We start from the raw sequence: 10,233 nt of genomic DNA on the forward strand, positions 1-10,233 counted from the left end.
GCTTGGAAAATCATCTCATCTGGGGCATATACAACTGTGTGCGCTGCCTTAGCCACTACAACTGGCTCTTATTAATCTGACTCAAGCCAAGGTCTTCTGGCTCCAGGCTCGGGCCAGGAACCAGGTTGCGAAGGAGGTCTTCTGTGCTCCTTTTTGCTTCTAGAAACATTCTTACTGTGCCTTTCTGATTCTTTGTAGGTCTTTACATGCATTCCTTTCTATCCATTTTTCCCTCATTTGACAGCATTCTCAGTCATGCACTTGTTCAGTGTAACAGTGTGTCCTGAGGGAACTGTGCTCAGGTACTGTGTGTAGAATTTGGAGAAAGGATTGGGGTGGGAAAGAGTCTAGCTGCTAGGGTGATGTGATTCTGAGGAAAATACAGGTATCACCCTTAAAGAGTTAATAATCCAGGAAGGCAGCCAGGCACAATTCACTTAACTGGTGGGGTAAATACTAGGAATATGAACAAAGCATCAAGGTCACAAAAAGGAAGGAAGCATGAACTTTACAGTGAAGAATTGGAAAGGGTGTCACCTTCTAATGGCTGAGCTGAGTCCTGCAGAAAAATTAGGACTTCAGCAGGTTCAGAAAGGAGGCAAGTCCCATGACCCTTCTGTGTTCCCAGAGAGCCCTCCTGTTCTAGTTTGCAAGCTACCAAAATGCGATATATCAGAAATGAAAAGGCTTCTAAAAGGGGAATTAGTAAGTTGCAAGTTAACACGTACTAAGGCCATGAAAATGTCCAAATTAAAGCAAGTCTATAGAAATGTCCAATCTAAGGCATCCAGGGTGAGACACCTTAGTTCAAAAAGGCCCACGACGTTCAGGGTTTCTCTCTCAACTGGAAAGGCTCATGGTAAACATAGTGACATCTGCTAGCTTTCTCTCCAGGCTTCTTGTTTCATGAAGCTCGCTCTGGGACGTATTCCTTCTTCATTGTCAAAGGTCTGGCTACATGGACTCTCTAGCTTTTTCCAAAATGGCTCCCTCTTAAAGTGCTCCAGCAAGCAACCCCACCTTGAATGTGTACAGACACATCTCCATGGATACCATCTAATCAAAAGTTACCACTCACAATTGGGTGGGCCACATCTTCATGGATAATCAAAAAGTTACCACCCAGCAATATTGAATGATGATTCAAGAACTGGGCTTTTCTGAAGTACATAGGATTCACACTGGCACACTTCCCAAATCTCATAGCACTTATACTTTACTTTTAAATCATCTGCCATTCAATTCCAAGTTCCTAAAGAATAGGACCGTAATATATTTATTCCTTCTTATGCTCTAACCTGGGGCAGTACTTTCCATACTGTTGATACTCAGAGAATAGTGGCTCCCAAACATGGCCACCTGCTAGTTCCCAGAACCTGTAAATATATGTCTACCTCCAAATCCTGGGATCTATTACTTTATATGGCAAAAGGAACTTTGCAGATGCAATTCAGCTGAAGATCTTGAGATAGGGAGATTATCCTGGATATTCCTGGATTTTTACGCCCAATATAATTGCAGAAGTCTTTATAATAGGGAGGCAGGAGGGCCAAAGAGAAGTAGGGAGTGTGATGGTAGAAGCAAGAGGTTGGAATAATGCTAGAAAAGGAGCCACAAGCTAAATAATGTGGACAGTCTCTAAAAACTGGAAAAGGCAAGGAAATGCTTCCTTCCCTGAGACCTCTAGAAGGAAGCAGTTTTGCTGACCCCTAGATTTTAGCCTCAGAAGTTGCATTTCAGACTTCTAACCTCTAGAAATAAATACATGTTGTTTTAAGTCACTAAGTGTTTCAGTTTGCTAAAGCTGCCAGAACTCAATATACCAGAAATGGGTTGGCTTTTACAATGGGGATTTATTAGCTTTCAAATGTACAGTTCTAAGGCCATGAAAATGTCCCAATTAAGGCATCAACAGAGTGATATTTTCTCTGAAGACAGGCTGCTCGCATCCAGGTTTCCTCTGATAGCTAGCAAGGCACATGGCCAGCATCTGCTAGATCTTTGCTCCCGGATCTTGTGGCTTTCAGCCTCTGGTCCCTGTGGCCTCCTCTCTCAGCTCCTGCGGGTCTTCTGTCAGCATCTCGGGGGCTTTTGGAGCTCTCTTTGGGTGTTTCACTCTGAGCTCTCTGGGTTATTTCTCTATCCTTTATCCTTTTTGTCAAGGACTCCAGTGAAGGATTAAGACTCACCTTGTACTTGGTGGGTCACATTTCAATTGAAACAGCCTGATCAAAAAGTTCCATCACAGTAGGTCTGCACCCACAGGAATGAATTAAAAGAACATGACCTTTTCTAGGGTACATAACAGCTTCAAACCAACACACTTAGGTTTGTGTTGTTTGTTACAGCGACAACAGGAAACTAAAAAACTCATTAAGCACCTATTTACTTAAGTGAAGGATAGCCCATGTATGAGAGATGAGAACTGGCTTGGTATGTTTGGGAAATAATGTTCTCCAGTGATAGGACGCCAGTGGCAGAGAGAGGATAGAGTCTGACTTCCAGCATTGGCAGGAAAGGCAAATGTGGGTATGGATTTGGGAGTCATTTCAAAAGTAGAAGCCATGAGGCTTGGCTGGTTATACAAGATGAGAATCAAAGAAAATTCAGTGTTTTCTGACTTGAGTGAATGCATAGATACTTAGCCATCAAAGTGAGGGGATGGAAAAGGAAGGATAGATTAGGGTAAAGAGTTGCATAGGTTGAGTTTGGACCTATGCATTAGGGTACTGTCATGGTTAGGGACAGGTGTCAACTTGGCCAAGTTATGGTACCTGTTCATCTGATTGGGCAAGCGCTGGCCTGTCTGTTGCAATGAGGACATTTCATAGGATTAGGTCATGATCACGTCAGCTACATCCACAGCTGATTCCATTTGTAATCAGCCAAAGGGGAGTGTCTTCTGCAATTAGTGATGCTAAATGCAATCATGGGAAGCCTTTTAAGGAGGACTCAGAGGAGACAGGTTGCATTCCTGCTTTGGCTGGTGAGCCTCTCCTGTGGAGTTCATCCAGGCCATCCATTGGAGTCATCGGCTTCGCAGCCTGCCCTGTGGATTTTGGACTCTGCGTTTCTACAGTCACATGAGACACTTTCATAAATTTTATATTTGCAAGTGTTCCCTGTTGATTCTGTTTCTCTAGAGAACCCTAACTAATACAGGTACCCTGGAACTTCTAGGGAGTGGAGCCCCTGCAGAAAGCAATTCAATACACCGGATCTCACACCCATGAAGAGCACTGAGTCAAGAAGACAGGCTGGGAATGATAGTCATAGGGCTCTGAAGCCCTGGAAATGAATGGGATTTCTTAGAAATTGTGGGTGTGAGATGGGAAGGCCAAGGAGAGGAATCTTGAAAATACCAATGTTTAAGGGACAGGCTTCAGAAAAAAAGAAGAAAAAAACTATACAAAAGAATGGTCAAGGGGGAGTTAGGAGAATTTTAAGAAGGAAATAGAAGCCAAAAGTATAAAATGCTACCAAGTGCTAAGTTTAGTAGGACATAGGTAGCAATTGTGAGTTCATTGATGATCTTCAGGGATGTGTTGGAGGGAAAGAATGAGTGCAAGAGCTTGACGAATGAATGTAAAATAAATCAGTGGTGACAAGAGATATGGATAATCATTTCAAGACATTTGCCAATGGAAGATGAAAGAGGAAGCAGATTCAAGAGAATGAACGCTTACTATCTAATGCTTTCCAGTTCTCTCTGCCTACGGACCCTGCCCCTCCAGCACCTCTCATAGCTTTCATCAGCACCTCTAATAGTGTCACTTTCTTCCTCAAAAACTTTCCATAGCCATCCTGAAGATAAGCAATGTGAACTTTCAGGAGATCTTTCTTTCCTGAACTCCTACCAATTTTCAAGGCATGATCTTTGTTGAACATAGCTGGAAGGAATTGTTACCAGATAAAGGTGGTGAATTCTTTTGCCTGATACACTCAATAACCAATTTCTGAGACACCAGGATTTCAAAGAGAGAGAGAATTTTTTAAATTTATTTTTAAAATTAATTTTTATTTATGATACATAACCACATACAAACACAAACATTCTTATCATATGATCATTCCATTCTTGTTATATAATCAATAGCTCATACTGTCATCACATAGTTGTGTGTGATCATCATGATCATTTCTTAGAACATCTGCATCAATTCAGAAAAAGCAATAAAAAGAAAACAGAAAAAAAATCATACATACCATACCCTTACCCCTCCCATCACCAGCATTTCAATCTACTAAATTTATTTTAACATTTGTTCCCCCTATTATTTATTTATTTTCAATCCATGTATTTTACTTGTACGTCAATAAGGTAGACAAAAGGAACATCAGACACAAGGCTCTCACAACCACACAGTCACACTATGACAGCCATGTCATCATACAATTATCTTCAAGAAACATGACCACCAGAGCACAGCTCCACATTTTCAGGCAGTTCCCTCTAGCCTCTCCATTACACTTTAGCTAAATAGGTGATACCTATTTAATGTGTAAGAACAACCTCCAGGATAACCTCTCAACTCTGTTTGGAATCTCTCAACCATTGACACTTTTGTCTCATTTCGCTCTTCCCCCTTTTGGTGGAGAAGATTTTCTCAATCCCGTGATGCTGAGTTCCAGCTCATTCTAGGATTTCTGTCCCACGTAGCCAGGAAGGTCCACACCCCTGGGAGTCATGTCCCACGTAGACAGGGAGAGGGTGGTGAGTTTGCTTGTTGTGTTGGCTGGAGAGAGAGGCCACTTCTGAGCAACAAAAGAGGTTCTCTTGGGGGTGACTCTTGGGCCTAGTTTTAAATACGTTTAGCCTATCCTTTGTGGGATTAAGTTTCATATGAATAAACCCCAGGATTGGAGGCTCAGCCTATTGCTTTGGCTGTCCCCACTGCCTGTGAGAATATCAAGAATTCTCCACTTGGGGAAGCTGAATTTCCCCCTCAAAGAGAGAAAGAATTTATTACTAGGTGCAAAGTAGGACAGCAGATGGCTTATTGGCTCAAAATCTGTCTCTCCAAACTGCAGTAATTCTGATAGTTTTATTAGAGAAAAGGTGGGCAGGGTTTAGGATAATGAGCACAGTGGCCCCAGATGATGTAATTAGAGGTGATCTAATTATTGAACAGGCGCAGATTGATTACAAGCTTAGTCACAGGTAAAAAAAATGGTGGAATGAGGTATAGGTGACTTGCAGGTCGAAGTCTGAGCTACTGCATATGTCAGGCAGGCCTGCCTTGCCCAAATCTGGTATTGTCTATCAAAATAACCCAGACTCGGGGTAGGTCAGCTCTGGGCTGACCCAAGACCCTTCATTAATAAACATTAGGGGCTGTCTTTAGTGATTGATTACAAAACTCTAAAGTTGAAAAACTGGATAACTGGGTGTAAATAAAGGTTAGTCACAAGGTTTTTATAAATCACAGGGTTAGAAGATAAGGGATATACAATCATTATCAGAGATCAAGGCAGCTGGATTACAATGTAGAGATTTCAGGAATTTCCCTCTGTCTACTCCAATATACCAGAAAACAAAAAAGGAATATCCATATAATGATTCAGTCATCAAAATCATCCCTTCAGGGCAGGCCAAGGTGGCTCAGCAGGTAAGAATGCTTGCCTGCCAAGCCCGAGGACCGGGGTTCGATTCTCGGTGCCTGCCCATGTGAAAAAAAAAAAAAAAAAAATCATCCCTTCATTCCTGATTTTTCGGTTACAAAATCTTTAAGATCATCTAATGATTGGACATTGCCAGTTGTTTTAAAAAAATTTAAGCAACAGAATCCTTTATTTTATTCTAACAAATTCTTAGAACCTAAATATAGAAAATATATTGATATTTTACTTTTTTATATTTAATAAATATAAATTTATAGCAGCATCTTATAAAATCAATTCATTAGAACCATTATGGTATTCTGAAGAACACAAACATATGAAATTGGATTTATGAAAGACAGTCTGATATCTGAATCAGATGCTAATTTATTTTTATTTTGTTCTGGTTGGACAATTAGAGCAAACATTATGATTCATAAACAGTAGTGCACTTGCTTGTACTTTTTGCCTGAGCAGACATGCACAGAACTGAATTTATAGATTCATAAAGAACAGATATAATGCATGAAACACACAGAAGGAGATGAGATGTATGAAGAAAAATGGCTGAAGAAACTTTGATTTGAGGTCTCCGTAAAAGAAAGTGACAGCACAAGTTTTAACTTTTCAGAGATCTACGCATACCAAAATGAGATACGTAACATAAGTGCCTGTTGTTTTTCATTTCTGTCCTTAAAATGGTTATACCATTTTGGAATGGATTCCAGTTGGAATCCAAAATTTGTACATCTCGTGGTAGATCTTTGGGAAACCCTTGGTCTATCCAGAAAGCTGGGACCTGGAGAGGTTGAACTCACATCATACAGCAAAAGTGTCAACAGCTCGGGTTCCAGAGGCAGAAAAGAATTTGGTGCTGATTCTTTGCCTTACCCTTTTCTAGCTGTGTGACCCTTGGGTAAGATTCTCAGTCTTTCTGTATTTCTTCCTCTGTAACGTGGGGATAATAATGTGAGCTCTCATGCAGGGTTGTGAGACTTCAGAGAGAAAACCCATCAAACTCTTAGTCCAGTTCCCAGCATGAATTAAACTCCATCATGATTACTGTTCCAAGTGTATTTTATACTGGTTTAAAATGTCAGTGGACTGATTTTATACCAATTTTTAAAATATTTAAAAATACGTATTGTATGTTTCCTTGTATTTATAGACCCAGAGACCAGTAGAACTGGAAGAGCCTTAACAATAAGGAGGCTAGAACTTTCCTACATACCACCGGGCTGCCCCTCAGCCTCCGCATGGAGGAGGCGCTCAGAGGTCTCAGTGATTGAAGGGGCCCCTTGCAGAGGAAACTCAAATTACATGGAATACTCTGTTGACTGGCAACCTCATTCATTCTTTCCCCTGCTCACAAATCTACATTCCTTCTTAGACCAATTTATTTTCCCTGCTTTCCTTCCCTCCCTGCATCCCTCCCTTCCTTCCTTCTGGCATCTACTGTGCACCAGGCCCTGGGGTAGCCCACCTTGGCTCTCCCAGAGCATTCAGCCCAACATGGGGGGCAGGCCCTGAGCTGGAAAGTGACAAGAAAGAGCGATGAGTGTGAACAGGGTCCTTGCCATTCAAGGCCAGAGGGGGCCCCTTGGGCTAAGGAACTGAGCTGGACCTCAACATACTTCCCAGGTTGCCACTTATGGTCTTGAGACTACTTCTATTTGAAAGAGGTTAGGAGGAGAAGCTTCTCTCAAACAGATTTCACATTTCCTCCCTCAGATATAAATTTCGCTTCTGTGAAACCCATAGGCCCTTGGTTCTTTGGTTTTCCTTGAGTCCACATCTCTGCAGAAGATTTTATGCCCAGATATTTGGAGCTGGCCAGTGAACCCCTTAGCATCATCACACCCATCACCTCTTCAAAAGACTGCTGGCAGCCCCATATGTCTTATCTGCCTTCTCATTTGTCACAGGTTTGCTAGCTGCCTCTCGCTCATGGTAGGAAGTCTTGGCTGTTTTGTTTCCCTTTTCTCATTTTTCTCCCCATGAGACCGAGAGGATTATACATTGTCATCCCTCTGCCTCTTGGACATTTCTAGCCTAACTATATCCCTTTTAAAATAACCTCATCACTGCTTAAAACACGTGCTTGTTTGCTATGAAATCTTCTGTTTGAAATGCATCATCAATCTGCTTTCGATTGTGCTAGCTTGGTGGGGACAGAGCGAGTGGGAAAGAGGTTAGCTGTTTAAGTCAATGGCTTGGAAATATGTTTTTCAAACTCCTCAAGCTCAGAGCCAAGTACTCTCAGGTTATACTTGCCAACAAATCCCATCTTCCATTTCTCTATGGGACCAGGACTGCTTTGTGGGGGAAGAGAGAGAGAAGTCTAACCCCAAAGCAATGACAATTTCCAAAAATTCTTGTCAGGAGCAAAGTCAAAAAAGCAAAAAAAGTATTGGTCCTGCAATAGAACTTGCCTTAATTAATTTTCTTCGCAGTGTAAGACCAGCACCTTATGTGGGGATTATTATGTCCCCAGCGGCTGCAGTGGAGGGAGGCTGAAATGAGGTGCGATGGGGGTAGCATGTTGTTTTTCATTCTAGTTCTTAAAATACCAATCAGCGGTTTAATAGATACGTTACACACATCGTGGATTTATTAATATGTTGTCACTACTTGAACTCTTTCCTGAAAGCAGCCCAAGTATAAATTAGAAATGAATTTGTAAATGAAATGTTTAGTTACAATAAGACAAGTCACAGTGGCAGGGAAACTACTGCAACAAGACCAGATCAAAACCCCTCTTTACCGGGACAGCCAGAAAATGATAGAGGCACCAGATATCCTTGAAATTTGGGGTTTCTAAGCGGTATTAATAAGAACCAAACCCCACTGGCAGGCCCGACCATGTATTAGAGAGAGAAGGAGATGTCTCTTGTTCTCCAATTACCTGGGCAGGGGCCGAGGAAGTTTTGGGAAAGGGCCCACGGTAGACTGCGGCCACGCTACCGCCACCTGATGGACACCAATTGTCTGTTGGCCTTAAGCACACCTTTCTCTTGTCCCTGGTTTCCTTATCTGTACCACGTGGCTACCTTTCGGTGCCATGCCGAGCTACTGGAGTGTGAGACATAAGGAAAAACACTAATGCTGATCCTGTCTCTACTTAAACCTTCCATATTTTGTCCCTCCTGGATATTTTGCATTAATTTTATTTCTTAATAAGACTGCACTAGAATATTTTTTGTCTCAACTCAGTTGCTAGACCAGGCTCTGCTACCTTCTTTGCCTCATGGATATCATGGATATAAAAATACTGGGAAAGTGAAAGTACTGTAGAACACCAGGGTTTGATGGTTATTAAATTCGGTACGCCAAGCAAGGAACTGGAAGTCGTGGGTTTCTGAAGCTGAACACATCCTTTTGAGCAGACTGCACCATTTTGCTGTTGGATCCATTGGCTAGTCCTCAGAGCCTGGCCTGGACAATCTCTGCCCCAATGGATGGCCTTGAGTCTTTGGCCACAACCAACCAGAGTAAGTCCGGTCCTTTCTGGCAAGGAGTGGTCTGTTCTGCTCTGTCGTGTGCCCTTTTCTCTGCAGCAGGAGCTGGAACAGACCCGAGGATGTGGAGTCGTCGGCAGCTTCCCTCCAACCCTTTCGTCTGCCTGTCAGTTCTGGGCCAGCACAAGTCCCTATCGGAAGAGCTAAAACTCTGAGAAGCCAAATGTATTCTGTTCCTTGGACATTCCATTCACAAGTATTGTTCGCTGCAGAAACAGAGGCATCCACATGGAAATACAAACCACATGCCAACCTGATTCTGCTAAAAATAAAACTAATAATAAAACAATAAAAGCTACCTCTAAAATCGTACTTGTGGGATGAGCTCATTCCTTGGCCTTCTTCCTCATAAAACGTGACCCCAATTCCCCATGTCCAGAACTTTCCTTTGCCTGTTCTCTTTTCCCTGGAGCAGGTTTGGCCTGATCGTGGTGCCTCTAGGCTGTAGGATGACAGACCTCCAGGTTTCGCCTGCCTCCTACCCCTTCTCTGCAGCCCTACACTTTGGCTTCCTGTGGGATAAGATAAGATTCTTGGCATCTCATTTTGTGTCCCCCTGTTCTCTTTAACCTTTTTGGATTTCACAACCACATTTCAAATTTTCTTGCTCTGGCCCAGACCCTTGATTAGATTAGATTAGATTTCTATCAGAGAAGAATCCTTAACGCCCCCCCGCCCCCCTCCCCCAGCCTCTAGAAGATGCCTGCAGACCCTGCCCTTTCTTTTAAATTGTTCTAGTCAGGAGTGAGCTGAAAAGAATGAGCAAGTATCTTTTCTCTCCAAAGATGCAAGCACTTTGATGGGTAAGTAAGTTGGCTGAGGAGTGAGCATTTACTCCAGAACACCGGTCGGCAAGCTTCATCTGTAAAGAGCCAGATAGTAAGTACTGAGTCTTGGCAGGCCAGGTGTTGTCTGTTGCAACTCCGAGGCTGCCGGAGTAGCATGAAAGCAGCCACAGAATGGGTGTGGCTGTGTTCCAATAAAACTTTATTCAAGGACACAGAAAGGTGAATTTCATATAATTTTCATATGTCATGGAACATTATTCCTCTTTTGAATTTTTCCCAACCATTTAAAAATGTAAAAATCACCCCTAGCTCCTGGACTGTGCAAT

The sequence above is a fragment of the Tamandua tetradactyla genome, chromosome 6 (genome assembly GCF_023851605.1).
Source record: "Tamandua tetradactyla isolate mTamTet1 chromosome 6, mTamTet1.pri, whole genome shotgun sequence".
In the NCBI taxonomy this organism is placed as follows: Eukaryota; Metazoa; Chordata; class Mammalia; order Pilosa; family Myrmecophagidae; genus Tamandua; species Tamandua tetradactyla.